Below are 16754 nucleotides of genomic sequence, written 5' to 3'. Positions count from 1 at the left end.
ACCCAGCCCCTTTGGTTAACAAAACGGATGCATCAAACTTGGCCACATCTCGGACCTCGGCACCTCCCCACTGCGCCCCGCTCCAACAACTTCCCAAAGTGTGAGGGCCTGGGCAGACTGCTTGGGCTTGGACTCCCACATAAGATTGAGGTACAGCAGACTATCCCCTGGCAATATTGTTGCGCCCCGCGGCTGATATCTCTTCATCGTGGGTAGATGGCTGATTTTCGGGACTCTGGAAAATGACCTCGTTTATCAAAGATACCACCCAGATGATTAAGGAGGTGGGAGGGGTTCCATTTAAACCCAATGAAGATATACCTCTATGCTTATATGTTGTAGCTTTGTACACTAACATACCTCAGAGAGCATTGTTAGATGTACTGGAGGAACGACTATTATCAGAAAGGATTGTCTCCAAAGATCCACCTTTGTTTATCTTGTGGTGTGCAGAGGTTGCATTAACAGAAAATTACTTTCATTTTCATGGACGGTACTCCAAACAGACCCAAGACCAAGCAATGGGGGCGACTTCAGCCCCAAGTATTGCAAATCTCTACATGGAGGCTTTTGAAGAAAACATCGTACTTAAGGACACAAACCCATACAGAGGACATCTTTGGTTGTGGCGGAGATATATAGACAATGTTTTTATTCTATGGAGAGGTAATGAAGAGGAGGTCTTACTGTTTTGTACATGATCCATCAACAAGATAGGCATCTAAACTTCACACATAATTACAGCAGTAAAGGGATTAACTATTAGGATATAACCATCAAAGTCAATAGAGAGTGAGAAATTTTACGTGAGACCTTATAAGAAAACAACAGATTGGAACTCCCTTCTCCAATATACAAGTTTCCACCCTAGACATGTCCGAGACAATCTCCCATTCGGCAATTCCTGCGATTAAAAAGGAATAGCACATATAGAGCAGACTACAAACAAGAGGCAAGGAATCTAAGAGAGAATCTGCATGCAAGAGGCTATCCGCACAATCTAACGGGAAAAGCCATGAAAAGAGCAGATAATAATAACCGTGAGGCCCTGTCAGAACAACAGGGAGGAGCTCCTGACAAGAAAGAGAAAATCTAGTATTTGTAAACACCTACAGCAACCTGTCAAATCGGATTAAAAAGATTGTAAATCAAAACTGGAAAATCATGGAAAAGAGAAACACTCCTATCAAGAGACCTCTATTCACCTTTAGAAGGAGCAAGACCATAAACGACCAAATCATGCGAAATGACATAACGAGACAGATAAAGCAACAACCAATACTAACAGAAAGCTGGGGACTGCAAGCACCTAAAGGACACTACCCGTGTGGGAGTTGTAGCTGTTGTCACCAAACAAGAAAGAGCACAGAAATAGATTTGGGTTTCACAAACAAATGGAGGCAAGAAACACTAACGAATTGCAACTCAAGACTAGTGGTATATGTATTATGGTGTCACTGCAAAAAGATATATATTGGGAAAACCGAAAGGAAAGTAAACATACGTATCGCAGAACATAAAAGTTGCATTAAGAACAGGACAAACAAATGCACATGGTAGAAGAACTTACTTTGTCTGTGGTATACCAAATTAAACCGAGCAATGATGCAAATCTAGAAAGAAAAAGAAATGATTTTCCTGACGAAAAGCATGGTAATAGGTCTAAATGAGAGGCCAGACTAAAATGTCTGACTGGATGCCCTAATAGAATGAGGTTAGTACAATACCAGCTAGTAACTCTCATCTGGCTATGAGAAATCAAACAAATTGAAGCTAGAGAGTGTTTTTCTCCCCTGCGGGAATCACAACAGAGGTATCATGGGAATATTGTGCAATCATGTTGAAGAGATTTGACGATAAAGGATTGTGACAACATGAATAGCAATCGAATTGTGAGAGTTTATGGGCACACGTACAAAGAACATGAGGATCCAGCAATATGCTCGAGGGATACATTCACTATTAACAGAACCGAAGGGAGTCAGTGAACTTCAACCATACCTCAGAGTATTCAGATGAAAGCTTCCAATACATATGAATACGAAGATACCGAAGGAATACAGTGAAAACCACGTCTAATGCAGTTGAAATCAAGTAACTATGCCAACGAGAATGACTGTGAGAGTAAAGGACCAATGGGAGAAGCGTTAGAAGCGTGCTGACGTACCTTGGTAACCTAGGAAACAACGTATAAATAACAGACCCAAAGGGACACGGTGGATTGCAGCCGTGGTGTAGGAGACCTGGTTATAAGTTCAAGAACTGGAGAAAGGGCGTAAGCCGAGATCAGAAGAAAGCACACAGACTGTAGACGAACAGAGTTACTGACCAGGTAAGCGAACAGGGAAACAACAAAGTTCTGACTGGCACTAGCGTGTTAGGAGAGAGAACCAATGAGTTCACACTCTGGTGCAAGGTATTAATTAGGCTTCCGTGTGCATGCGTTTTTTCTGCAGCGCCGCGCTATAGCCTGACGTGTGAAAAGCAGTGAGACGAACTGCAGAAAACAAGAACGCAATCGAGACAAGATAAAGAGAAAAACATGGCAGGTGAAGATATTTAATTAAGAAGAACGGCTGACAGGTAAGCACAGCACCTTTTTAAGAAAAGGGCTGAAAGAACTGTCCCTGTTTTTTGGACACGAGAGGAGACAGCTATAAACTGTTCAACCATTTACTGTCCCGTACCAGCTACCCAGACAGAGTCATCTACCTGAGAAAGGGATAGTTAATCAAGCTACAGAGGTCGCGGATGAGCGTGAAAAGAGGACTGGCCCACAACCACATTTTGGGAGAAAATATCCCCCCTGAAAGCGGGACAAAATAATATGGAGGTAAGACTGAGGAGCCAATTAATTAGAGACAGAGCTAATCGCTAATTAAGAGGGAGTGTCTAAGTGGGTGTCAGACCTACTGAATAGTATTTGTTTGGCCACCACGGGTTAATATTGTTGGCAAAAATAGTTACAAGATAGAAGGGTCACCAGGAGGAGACCCACAGAACTTAAAATGGGTGAGACATTAGCCCAATAATTGTTAGCACTCCACTAGATCAAACTGAGAGAGAGAGAGAGAGAAAGAGAGGAGACATGGAACTGGAAGGAGGAGCATTTTGTTTCCCCTGACCTGTGAACAATACATAAACATTGTTATAATTTAAATATAACTAGTTTGGTGAAAAAAAACATGTCTATTTTCACTTGCTTTTTCAGGTAGACATCTACACTGCCATAGAGAACAGAAGGGGAGTGAGGAATAGAACCACCTACCCCGCCTGCCTTGGACAAAGAAATACATAAAGTAGAAAAAGAAATCGTATAATCGGTCTGGTTTCTGCACACCCCTGAGAAATTTCATGGACAGAAAGTATAGAAGTATGAGTGAGGAATGAAACATGTTGAGTGATGTAAGGCATTTGAAAAGATGGATGAATGAGTAAATTTCACTGTGTACATAGACTAATAAGGATTGTCCTGTGTCTTCCCTGATATTGAGGGGGGAACAGTTAACAAGACCTGAATAATCAAGCTCAAGTAGTATTGTACAGACCACACAGATTGAATACACTGCTGCTTTATGGACATTGTTGTTGTTAACAAATGTTTCTAACACAAAATCAACTACTACTTACCTTAGTCATGATTTGTGTGTCATTTTATGTAGAATAAATAAAGAGATATATTTTTTGTACGATTTGGTATGGAACTGCATTTTTCCTGCTTTGGTGGTAGAAGTAAGTTGTAGAGATCATTGACTGAGGTAGAACCAGTAGTCTCTAGCACTACGAGCCAGTGGGGCGTCAAAATGAAAAAGCAGGGAACCCTCTAAACCAAGCTGTTGTACTATATTGTGTTAAGCAAAAGAGGGCTGTTTAGAGAGGTCCAGATAAATATACCCTAAAGTCTCTGAATTGTGTGTGATGTGCCAGGAGTGGGCCTTACCGGTGGCGGTGCAACGAGAGAGAATGGTAGTGGTTGGGTCATGCCTACTTGGGACACTCTGCCGATCTTGCATGGCATGTGGGCTAGTGTTTATCTGAGCCCTCCCCCCGAGGGCAGTGGTGGTTCTGGACATCTTTTGAATCCTACCCTTGGCTGAGCGCTGGCCAAATCCGGCAGGAGCACATGGTGACTGGATTACACCTGGGAGAGTCCGTGCTCGGCTGGGTGAAATATTGCAAGACAAATGTATTATAGACTGGGAACGACTACAGCTGCTGCCCCAGCATGGGCAATCCCCCAAAAAATGCAAAGATGGAACAGTTTGCTAGAACCGATCAGGTGGCGCATCCTCCTGGTGCGTCGCCTAGCCCATCTCAGCTGGATGTCTCAGCCTTGAATTAGACATTACTGGCCCTAAATAACAGTACCAACAACATTGGAGCCAGAATTGATGCCCTAGCATGCAGGGTTGATATCTTGGCAGTCCAAATCGATAAGTTGTGTGGCGGTGTTGAACTGGAAAGTCCAGCCCCTTTGATGAGCAGCAATTACCCTTGAGATGGATGGGGATGCAGATCTTAGTCATACATCAAAGCCAACTCAGGAAGTTGACAAAAGGAACACTGTTTTATTATCAATTGTCTAAAACAGGGAGCATAAGGAACATCAGCGCAAACGCTCGATCTTCAAACTCAAAGCATTTAAGAAAAAACAGTACAAAATGTGTCATCAATGACGTTGACCTACGTCACTACCAGCGTCATCCTACATGGCAAACTACAAAAACGTATAAGCATGGGTGATTGGCTCTCAGTGAACATCTAAGTATGTGATCCATACTAGCCAAAAAAAGGTGTAACCATGTGATTGGTTACTTAACATCAGGTGGGCAACTAAGCCCGCCTCTAAAAATGACCACCATGAACATCACTAAATACACAACGTCCCATTGGTTTACACACTATAAGACCCATGAATATGCATGTCCTCTACAATTAGTTGGCACTTCATCCATCTTCAATACTTTTCCACCTACGTTAGCAGCCTGCAGGCTGGCCGTCCGGATGCTGGTGAGGTTGCCTTAACCTTAGCTTCCTACCAATTAGCATATCAATCTATCATCACCTCGGTGGTCTACTGTCAATTAGGCCTTTTAACTTCGTCCTTGAGAGTGTTCTTAGCTCTGAGAAAATTAGGGAGTGAGCAGCACAGTCTGCCTTCATGCGTAGGGGCGACCATCTCCTTCGTCCAACTTCATGCTTCCATGTGACTAGAGACCATAAAATCGAGCCTTTTCATGTATTTAATATTTTATTCCAATAGACCTCTGACATCTTCCTTGTTATGTTCATTCCTTCTGAACAGGTTTTTTCTTTCACACGATTTTGTATCCAAAGTCATTTTACTCCAGTTTGATAAGACCTTGGCTCCTTGGGGCTCATCCAACCTCGCCTTTCTGAGCTCCGATTCTGTAATTCAATGTCTGCTTTTTCAACTGCGACATACTGAACTGAGGCCTTTTTACTAACGTCCAACCTACTTTAATACGTTTAGTGTGAACATCCATAATTCTCTCATTCCTATCCTATGTATGTACATGTTGGCACTTGCCGCGATCTATTTTACTATAAGCTTAGAGCTAGCTTTACGATTACTTTTCTGCTTGCGTTTCTTCTGCATCTGTATACGTATAAAATTATTTAACATCTTCATCTGTTTCTGTGGCATTAGTTTCTTCACCTTGAGCCAAAGATGTCACTTATCCTTATTGCTTTCTTTATGCCTTACAGGATATCCGCATTCTCTGATCACTGCATCTTTTTATGCACTTCATTTTCAGCTCCATATAGCATATACTTGGCAATGGGTATACTACCATTCATCCTTGCGTTTATTGGTTCTGCTTCTTCAGGGATCTCATTCAGATGGCCATCATATATTTTTGTATGCAGATAAGGTTTTCTCAATGGGTACGTTGGCTCCCAGATTCTCTTAGGTACTGGCCCTTTCACTGGCACTGGACTGAGCCCATATTCTGCTCTTTGTCGATTCAGCTGTTCTGTATATTTCATATACTCTGGTTTCCAGCATACAGGTAAAAGGGGTGGGTCACTTGAGGTGGGGGTACTTGGCTCCTTCTCTACACTCCCCTCTCTGGCAGATTCATCGACCACTCCCACATCATCCTTCATATCCAGGCAGCTTGGCCTGAAGAACAACTTTTTTGGCACCAATATCTTTGACTCCCTTCAGGCATCCTGCTGTTTTCACATGCTCATCCCTATTCCATGTCATAAGATGGCACTGTCCAGTTGGACTGCAGTGGATCCCTCTTCCCACATATTTCTTATGATTCTTTGGATACAGAAACTTTGTCCCCTCAGGTGCATGGATACTGGTTTTCACAAAGTCTCTGATCTCATCTGTCAGGTCTTTGGGCTTCCATCCTGATTCGACATCGATCATATTCATCCCTATGGCTTTCTTTGCTGTCTTCTTGCATTGTGAGATTATTATCTTGATCACACAAAATTCAAGCAATATCATCACTATCAGGGCTCCAAGGAACTTGAAAATGTCTGCCATCCGTTGTGGGACCCAAGAGAAGAGTGATCCAAACCAGCTGTCATCAGCAATGTCTTCTACCTCCTCTATCATCTGGTCATGGAGTTTTGTCAGCATGTCTTTGGCCTCTGTAAATGTTCCATTCTCGTCATCATGAGACGGTAAAATGTGCAACATGATTCTCTGATTTTTGCACAAACACCTCCATCCATTGCTGTAATCATATCCAGGATATATCTGTTCTGAAGAGTCATTAATCGTATGGCTCTCATCTCTTCTCTGATTGCATTGAATCCTTTTATTGAAGTGTTAATTGTCTGCAGCAATTACCATCTGGTGATTTGTAGCCACTTGGTGTTTGCTCCAACCTGAACAGCAGGCATTAAGATCAACGCAAACACAGATGAGGTCTGGCAAAACAGCCTGTGCTCGCATGGTATGGCATTGAAGGCTTCTATTGATTTAGCTGAGAAATAGTTCTCTCTCTTCATCCTCTTTATCAGCTCCACAGATCTCTTCTTCCTCAGGTGAGCATCTCCTTTTGGGAAATTGTCAATGTGTAAATCACCCTTTGGAATCACTTTGGAACATGGACATTCACCAGTGTGCACATTCCTCCCCAATCTGCAGGCAATCTGATATAGGCTTTAGCTGCACAAGCCCAATAATGATCAATAATCACCGCTGTACAGTGTACCATTCCTGGAACATCAAAGATTCAACCACAATTCTTATTTTCTCCAACTTTTCTTATGCCATTATTTCTGAAGCACAGCTTTGAACTTTCCAATGGTACAATCTGCAGAGGTCCTTCTCTGTCTTCAACCCAAGTCAATAATTTTGCAAGTCTTGGCCATATTGGCTTACAGCCATTCTGCACAATGTCAATGACTGGTTTATAGCATCCAATGATCACCCGGGCTCTGCAGACGACCGCTCCTTCTTTCCATCCATTGGGTGATAACACATATCCCCAGATCTGCATTTGACCTCTATTCTTCCATCTTCAAGCATCCTCTGCAGAATTCCTGCAACCTCCAATTTCATATTCACTTCGCATCTGATTCCAGCTCCTTTTACTCCAGGCTTCTCATATCTGATCACATGATTCTTAGTGTGGACTTTGTTTCTTGTCTTAGTATCTTGCACCTAGTCATCTTCATCTGGATCTGTCCATTCAGTTGCCCATTTGAGGTAGGCATCTCAACCCATAAACTGTCCCTCTGGTTTTTCAAAGTGCTATGTGTGAAAGACAATGAGCTGTTTGGACGTCTATTTCGATAGCTATGCAGATTTTAGACTTTCCCATACTGTATGGCAAGAGTGCACACACAAAGCATTTCTCATTCGAGGTTCTTCTTCCTACTTCTTTCATATGCTGGTACCAAATGTTATTTCCCAAATGTGCTGTACTGTCCAGGTAATCATTTAGCTCAAAATCATCTTCTTGAGTGTTTCTTGTAGTTCTCATTCTCTTCCTGTGACCTTCCAGAATCATGTCATGAAGTTTACCAGTATAACTCCGTCTTTCTGGATGAATAATAGGCACATCTGTCAGTGGACGAGGTACACCTGTTAATGTTCCCCTGGTAGGAGAAAGTTTAGAGTTTCCTTTGCTCAGCGGCCCATTTGGGAATGAAAATGTTGTGCATAAACTCCATATATGTCTGTCTTCTAGGAGTTACGTTTGGGTTCTTCACTACAGGAGCAGGTGTATTTGCATGCATTACATCTACAGGCACATTGTCTGGCAACCCCTTATCTTGCCCATTTTTCCAGGCCTTTTTCTTGTGTCCAATTTCTACAACCTTTCCTGCATGTGAATGAATGCTAATAGTGCTTATCTCAGACTCAGGTAATTGGTCATTTTTCTTTGGAACAGGAATAACTACATAGGGCCTTGGGTATCTAGTAGTTGCCACAATTGCTACTTCCTTTTGCTCAGGAAGATTCACTGGAGTCCTAGATTGGTGTATATCAGGGTAGTAGGATGTACGGACTGTGAGTGAGAGCAGTATGATTATAAACAAAATGCAAACATAAATAAGGCAAAGGTATGTTGGTGTACAACACCTATTCCGTGGACAACGTGAATTTCTTTCTACGTCCGGGAAGTTGCTACTAGTACTATCCATTTTTTATTGCCTAAGGAAGGAAAAAGTAATTTTCTTAATACATCAGCATCACGCACTTCTCCTGGAAGTTGCTGTCCTGCCTTGGCACCTTCGTCCTTGATCCACTGGTCTGCTTGCTGAATAACAGAAATGAACTCTCGATCTTTATTTTTCTGGAACCAGTTTTTAACCATGCAAAATATAAATGTCTCCAGCAAGAAGAAAGCTGCTCTCAATATGTCTAGTCTAGATCAGTTCTACGACATATATCAGCTCCCAGTCCACTCCTCGAATTTGCTTTAAGCCAGACGACATGATGAACTTCTTTCAGCATAAAACAAATGTCTGTCTTTGCCAGCAACCTTCTCGATCGGTCTCTCAAAGGAAAGTTTCACACTACTGTCCTGTGGGTTCTCTCGGAATATAGGCTTACTTGGATAATTATTCTCTCCAAGATCTCAGACAGATTTTCAGTGTGACTGGGATCCCTTAGGAATGTGAACATATCCGTGTGTCTGCCACCAAGATGTGGGTATTCTTCAATCAGATGAAAGAAAACCCTTCCAACAAGTCTGTGTGCAGCCTCAGGTGACAGGGGCATTTATGCTATCCCCACTATACTCAGGTAACTGCAACACTTGCTCGATAATTACTGCAAGTAGTTTCCTTACAATCGGGCCATTTTTAGGATCTTGCAAAAAAGTACACATATTAGAAGTTCTCCCCACAATCTCTCTTATGAGCGCAGCACATAGAGAAAAAATTCAAATATAATCCTTGAAACATTGTCATTGGATAACACCATGGGCAAATCCGAACAAGAACTCAGTATGGAACGAATCAGGATACTGCACTCTCTTCCAGTTATCAAAGTCACAATCAGAGTCTGGCATATCTCTCTTCTTATCAAGGCTTAAGCATCCCTCAGACCAAAGTCAATAAGCTATTGAGGCTTTAAGAATATAGATCTTCCCTTAACCCTGCAACAGATTTGCAACAGATTTGCACTGAGTGTTTGAATTTTGCTTCCCTTAACCTTTTCAGAGACAGAAAAAAGGAGTGTCCCAGACTAAGCCACAGTCCAACACTTTCTATCTTTTTTATTTGTCAGCTTCTGTGTCCTTCTTCCTCGTCATAGATCTTGTCTGCACGTGCTGTGTTTCTTCCCTGATGCTTGTACTTGCTTCTCGTGTGGTGCAAAGGGCAGAGAGGTTTCTCCAGCAAAACCTTTGATGTCTCCAATAAAAATCGAAGCCCGCCTGCCCTGCACTTTGACAGCAGATGGCGTGACGTCTTCTACTATAAACGTCCCACCTTTTTCTCACGTAGTTGCATATTAGGACCTCATCTCCGGCGAATAACTTGGGAAGACGGAATTCTTGAGGTTGATTTGTTGAAGCATCTCCTTCTGTGTTCTGTACTGCCCTGCACTCCTGTCGCTGCAGCTGTCCTGAAATGACAGAAATACTGGAAATCATACAGTTCAAACAATCATGCATTTCCATTCCAAAACAATCTGCAGTTGACTGAGCATCACTTCTAACTCTGGACAGAGGCATTAGGGGTGTTCTCATCCACCTCCCAGTACAATTTCGTGAGGCGTGAGATGGTGGTCAGAACCCGGTTGGTTGCTCAAAGCATATAATGCCAGTGGTAGGCAATGCAACTACCCTTTCTTCAGAGTAAGCTTCAACTTGGCTATTCTTTCCTTAAGAAAACCGTTGAGCCTCTCGCAGGTCCCATTTCCTTGTGAATTATAAGCCGAGGAAAACTTGTACTTTATACCAACCAACAAGCTGATCTGCTCAAATGTTTGGTTCACAAAATGTGGACCATTGTCTGACCTTATTACCTAACACACTCCCCATCTAGGAAACCCTTCCCACACCAAAAATGTCATGATCGCTACCCCTGACCCCCCACTGGCAAGTCAGCCTGCAAGGTAGGGCCAGGTTTCGAGGTTCCATTATGGCCTTAAAATCTCACCCGAGACTCTCTTGGAGTCAGTCCTGGCGCCTTTGGCACCAGGCTCATAATCACTATGGAGAACACCTTTAGGTTGGGACTATTTTACTTGGAACTACTTTCTTGGGAGCTTCAGTCAACATGGAGGCACTCACATAGCTCAGTTCCTAAGAACTGAGCTACACAGTATAGTGTTTAGGGTGTGGCTGGCCTGGGACTACTTTACTTGGACTACTTTACCTGAAGACTATTTAAACCACACCCAAACAGCAGAACACGCTTCGCGTTATTCTGCTGTTTGCAGCGTAACGCTCACCGTGTCCAGTTGGATCTCCAGAATTCTTTGATGCCAGCTATTCTTGGAACCGCGTGCCTGCAGAGAGAAAAAACATTGTTATTCAAATCCTACCTCTGAGTAGCATCCTGTCTTCAGCCCATTGCCAGCTCCTGATTGTGCTTACCTGGAGACATTTCGATCCAGCGAACTCCATCATCTGGGCATCGCATGCTTCCCGGAACGCAGCAACCTGAAAAGAGGAGAGAGAAGAACAGCATTAGTGAGCGCATACTCATGGTTCCACTCAAACAACGAAAATCACAAGATTCTTGCCGGATCAGTCGCCTCTTGTTCAGCATCATACCGGAACATCACTGCAACCGGCAAAGAGCACCGTGACCTACGAAGGAAGGGGAAAGACACAGGTTAGCATATACAAGGCAAAACAGCACAGCGCATTGCGCATTACTTACCAGACAGCATTGCGCACATCGCACCTTCATTTACTGGCTCGTGCTTAGCTCCACCCCGCACAAAAAACGCCAAAATCTCTTGCATGCCTAAAGAGTGGAAATAAGACATTAATAACAATAAGAGGAAGGAAGGAAAGAACAGAATAGAATACAAAGACTGTAACGCAGCAAGACCTACCTTAAAGACACTCAAATCGGCTCGCACCAGTGAAGCAACTTTGTCGCTCACGCCCACACAAGACTACGCACCCCTGCCATGAAGAGCAGGACGGAGAGCACGCCTTCTAAGGAATTAAGGTGAGGAGAGGGCCAAGGGAAGGTTTTGAATCCAAGGGAGGTGGAAGTCACCCCACCAGAGACAGTTAAGTCTTGAATCCAGCTCTCCTGTATTTCAGGCTCAACTTCTATCGGAGGCACTACCCAGGGATCGGGGAAAGGGTTCAAGGTGCATATCATCCAACCAGGGATGAGTGGCATCTCCGTGGATACCAGGTGAGTGTAACAAAAAATCTAGCTGCACAGGTGGAGTTTGGATGCGTACAGGGACCTGCCTCAATCCACCTTGAAAAGGGACGTACCACAACAATCGTGTATGTATATCCATTACATACTTGAATCGTATCGACGTAGTTGAAATGCAAATGCTGAAAGGGGCCAATGGGTCTTGGAATAACCCCCCTAACTGTACGCAGTGTATGCCCAGCCATGAAATTTTGTCAAATTATACAATTCATCATAAAGAAGGCGACATGCTCTAACAGCAATCGTTGCAGCAAGGTTTTCCCTAGCTGTGTGCACAGGGTAGTGTAGCTGTTCCAGCGCCAACCTCAGTAAGGCTACAGGCATCACCGGTTTACCAGTGCTGTTATGTCGCTACAATGCTTCAGAGGGGTTTAAAGAACACCCTCTTTGTGTCCACAAATCTTTCTCATCTTGAGGTGCTTCCCCCTGAACCTCCATAAGCTGCGTTTTTGACAAATCACTATATTTTCAACCACATTCATCATCACAAGCATTTTTTCTTTTACATCAAGTGTTTCAAAGGACATTATATTCTCTGAACATGCAGCGATTTTCGCTTCATCGTCCGCTGCTTGGTTTCCGAGTGAAATAAAGTCTGTCCTTTTAGTGTGAGCTGTGCATTTAACGACCGCGAAGGTCACTGGGAGTTGTAGTGCCTTAATAAGCCTGTCCAATAAGGCTGCATGCTGCACTGGCGTGCCATCTGCTCGGAGGTAGCCCCTCCTTTTCCAACGTACTAACCCTGCGTGCACTGTTGACACCACATAGGCGGAGTCGCTGTACACTGTTACTTCCTAGTCTGCATGGTTCTCGAGCGCAACAATCAGCGCCACTAACTCTGCAGCTTGTGCTGAATAGTGAGACGGTAGACGTGCACTTACCAATGTCTGAAACTCCCCATGGGTTGTGTATTTTACCACAGCGGCACCCGTGTATCTCTGTCCATCATTTTGATTGATTCTTGAAGAACCGTTAATAAAAACAATTTCTCCAGCTGGCAAGGCATTTTATTTTTTACTCAATGTGCCCTTAGGTTTCTCTAGAATATGAAATAGTGCATGCTCTACAAATAATGTCATGGAACATCCCATTACTATGCTCTCAGCTTTCTCTATGGCGAACACAGCGGCAGACAAAGACTGTTCGCACAGAAAGTGACCTCTCATTCCTGGGTCTAAAATCCCACTGTAATATGCAAGGGGCTTGTACCCCAACGTGGTTATCGGCGTGAGGACTGCTGTCATAACACTGCCATCTGTGTGCGAGAATAAAAAGAATTCCTCAGCATAATTAGAAATCCCTAAAACGGGAGCTGTACAAATTGCTTTTTTCAGCTCTTCAAATGCTTCCTCCATTTTCTCAGTCCATGCGATTTTTTTTTTTTTTTCCTGCGTTACCTGTGCTTTCTTTACAGCCTGTAGTAAAGGCCTTATATATGAACTGTAATCAAAGACCCATGCTCTGACGTAATTGCATAATCCCAAAAACCTCTTCATGTGTTTTATCGTGTGTGGTTTTGCGGTTTTCTAAATAGCCTCAGCCCTCTCAGGAGTAACAGTCTTTCCTTCATGTGAAATCAATTGGCCAATATACAACACATCTTGTTGGCAATACTGTAACTTTTTCATTGTCAACCTTATGTTATGTTACATTATTTTGCATTTGTATAGCGCCTTATGTACCACTGGTATGATCTCAAGGCGCTGGTAAATTGGATGCCCTCGGGAACTGCAGTTCAAGTCAGTTGAGAGAGAGAGAGTCGTAAAGTGCGTGGGCGCACCAGGTATGTGTGCAGTCGGTGTGGTTGCTACATGATAGCTGCTTCTTAGCGGTAGGTGTGGTGCTGAGGAGATCAGTTGAATGTGTTCAGTCTGGAGGGTTGACAACCAGACTGAGGTATGGCTGCGTTAGGCCTGAGGAGACGCCTAAGCTAGCCGGTGTGTGCTAGCTAGCTATGTTTTATTAGGATGATGGGTGGTTTGATGGGTCATGTTAGTATGAGAACAGCTTTACCGAATGTGTCATAGTACTGCTGTGTTCTAGTTGAATGGTGGTGTATAGGAGAGAGTAAGGGTAGTAGTGTGATATTGTGGTAATCAGTGAAGTGTATGCAATCAGGCACAATCTACCTACTAAATTTAACTTTTAACACAGTGGCGCTATTAGGGTACATTCAATGTTGTTGGTGATACTATCTTAATTCAACTGTAATACAGTGACTCTAATAGGGGATGCTTCTAGGTTGAACTTTAACACACCACACCTACCGCTATCAGCAAGTATTATCATCAGCTGGACAGAATCGCGCCTGCACTCTTCTCTGTAGTGCTGCAAACTAATATATCATCTACGTATTGCAGAACAACACTTTCCAAATCAATATTGTTCAAGTCCATCTGCAGGGTTCTATTGAAAATCAATGGAGACTCGCAATATCCACGCGGCAGCCGAGTACTTTTCAGTCGCGTTTGTCTGAACGTAAATGACATCATATCCTGTGAGTCTTTGTGCAATGGGATTGAGAAAAACTAATTTTTCAAATCAATCATAGTCAAATATCATGCTCCAACAGGTATATTACATAGAATTGTGGACGGGTTAGGGACTAGAGGGAACTCAGCTTCTACAATTTGGTTTATCGGCCTTAAATCTTGAATTAGTCTTCAAGACCCCCCCTTCCCTTTTTTCACAGGATAAATTGCGGTATTACACAGTGACTCTGATGTCACTAAGATGCCCTGCTCCATCATGGTGGAAATTGTTTTGAAAATACCTTCATCTGCCTCTCGAGACATGGGATACTGTCCCATACTGAAATGAGACATGGGATACTGTCGTGCTCAAGGTACAATTGCTCCTGGTTTCAATTTAATCTTCACTTCTCCAACCCCCTTGAATAGGCCTACGTCATAGGGGCCTGTGGTCCATAATGAAACTGGCACTTTTGCCATATCTTCCTCAAAATACTCGGGACGTTGCTGTGCCAACATCATTTTCTGAGGTACCTCTCGTTTGATTGCTCTTACCCAAAAGTAATACTCATCTCAAATACTACTTTGTCATCAGATAGATGATTGCCAAACATGTCCTCATCGGTGACGTCAGTTAATCTGTAACCTTCTCCAATGGCAATCACTGCACACCATAATCTGCCTTTGTCATCATTCCCATAAAGCAAAGCCATTTCACCTCGCACTATGGCTGCTTTCAATTCCAAGGGAAATACTTGCCCTTCTTCTTTGCGCATAGGCATCTTTGGTCTAAACATAAATTCATCAGGTATTCTCATTGCCTTGATTGCTAGGCCTGTCAGATATGCCAATAGAACACGCACTCCGTAATGAAAAACTTCTGGCTCTAAAGGTATTGCTCTCATGGCTACTTGTCCTGTAAATGCCATAATAATTCACGCACGTTTAAATAATACATCCCTGGAGTTGAGCACACTATGCCTTCATCGGTAAACGAGATGGTCATATTGAGCTTTGTCATCAAATCTCGACCCAATATATTGACAGGTGTCTGACTAGAGTATAGCAGCAGCACCTTCATGTCACATTCTCCTATAGAGACTGGTAACTCTTCAGTGAAAGGAACTCGACTTGTAGCTCCTGAAAAGCCTTGAGTATTCATGGCGGTGCCAGACATTAAAAACTTTCCCTCATGTATACATGAGCATGTTGCACCCGTGTCTACTAAAAATGAAAACACTTTGCCCCCTATAGTGACGTCGACCCTTGGTTCCAAAGTGAGGATTCGGCATCACGGATAGGACTGAACACATCAAGTCCCCCAGTGAGCTGTCCTATTGTGGGTACAGACTCATTCCGTTACCTGAAAACGGATTCCCTCCACTAAATTGACCAAATTGGTCATTTTGCACGAACCCTTGACTTCTACACATGCGAGCAAAATGCCCGGTCATCCCGCATGTCCAACAAAGGGGTGGCCTTCTAATCTGCCCATCCTGTATATTCCGATGGTCATTCTACATGTTTTGAAACCCACCTTGATTGTTCTGAAAACCTCCCTGATTATTCTGCCAATTTCCTTGATTATTATGAAAACCTCTTCCTCGAAATCCACCCCTTCCACGCACAGTAAATCCATTATTACTTTGAACACCTGCCTCAGGTTATTCACCTGTGGCATACTTGCATTCTGTTGTGGATTCGGTCCATCTACACTCGTCAACATCGTCCCTTCAATGGCATATTTGGACAGCTTTTTCTGCACTCATGTTGCCTCTTCGCCTTTCCGGGCATCATCTTTTTTGCGATTCTTCTCCTGCAAGAGCCTGCAATAGTGTGCAATGGTCAGCTGAATCCCTGACCATGGTTTGGCTTCAATACCAACTAATTTCTTAAGCTACTTCTGTACAGGTTCTGGTAGCCTCTGGCATAATATATGATAAAATACTGGTATAGATTTTGTCCACGACTCGCGCTTTTCCAAAGCCCAAGATTCCTGAACATTTTGAATGTAAATCAACGGATCATCTCTGTCCTACACCTTTTTCGTCATTATAGCTCCTATATCGGACGTTTCTGGATATATTACTCTGAGTGCCTTCCAGACCGCCGCCCTACAGTTAATGAATGGTGCTCCATCATGAGCAGTATTAACTATAGTCACACCAAGGTACCCTGCCCTTGTCCACACGTCATCAGCTCTCTCACCAAGTATAGCGATGAGGAGACCTTTAATGTTCTCTATGGCTAACGTGTTTCCCACCGTCATTTTCTCTAATTCATGTATCCATTTCCCAGCGCCCGAAGTTACGCCTGGGAGCTTACACCTTAAGTTATCCTTATCCATCTGGGGCCACGGTATATATTATGGTTTGGCCCCTCCTTTTTTCAATAAGGGGAAACTGTGAAGCCCCAAACTCATTCTCA

The 16754-nt window shown here is 43.3% G+C and overlaps 1 protein-coding gene across 1 annotated transcript in view; it reads left to right on the top strand.

Moving 5' to 3' along the window:
• The first annotated feature begins 2453 nt into the window (after window positions 1–2453).
• Window positions 2454–16754, top strand: part of LOC138516193 (uncharacterized) — a 402743-nt gene continuing 388442 nt past the window's right edge. Inside the window, exon 1 of the mRNA XM_069631134.1 lies at window positions 2454–2583. The gene's annotated coding sequence lies outside the window, so the exon portion shown is untranslated. The remainder of the gene's footprint in view (window positions 2584–16754) is intronic.

This window comes from Ambystoma mexicanum, chromosome 6q, assembly GCF_040938575.1.
Source record: "Ambystoma mexicanum isolate Mex_15411 chromosome 6q, UKY_AmexF1_1, whole genome shotgun sequence".
NCBI classification, from domain to species: domain Eukaryota; kingdom Metazoa; phylum Chordata; class Amphibia; order Caudata; family Ambystomatidae; genus Ambystoma; species Ambystoma mexicanum.
Note: the sequence above shows the minus strand (reverse complement) of the source record. Positions and strands in the feature narration are given on the sequence as shown.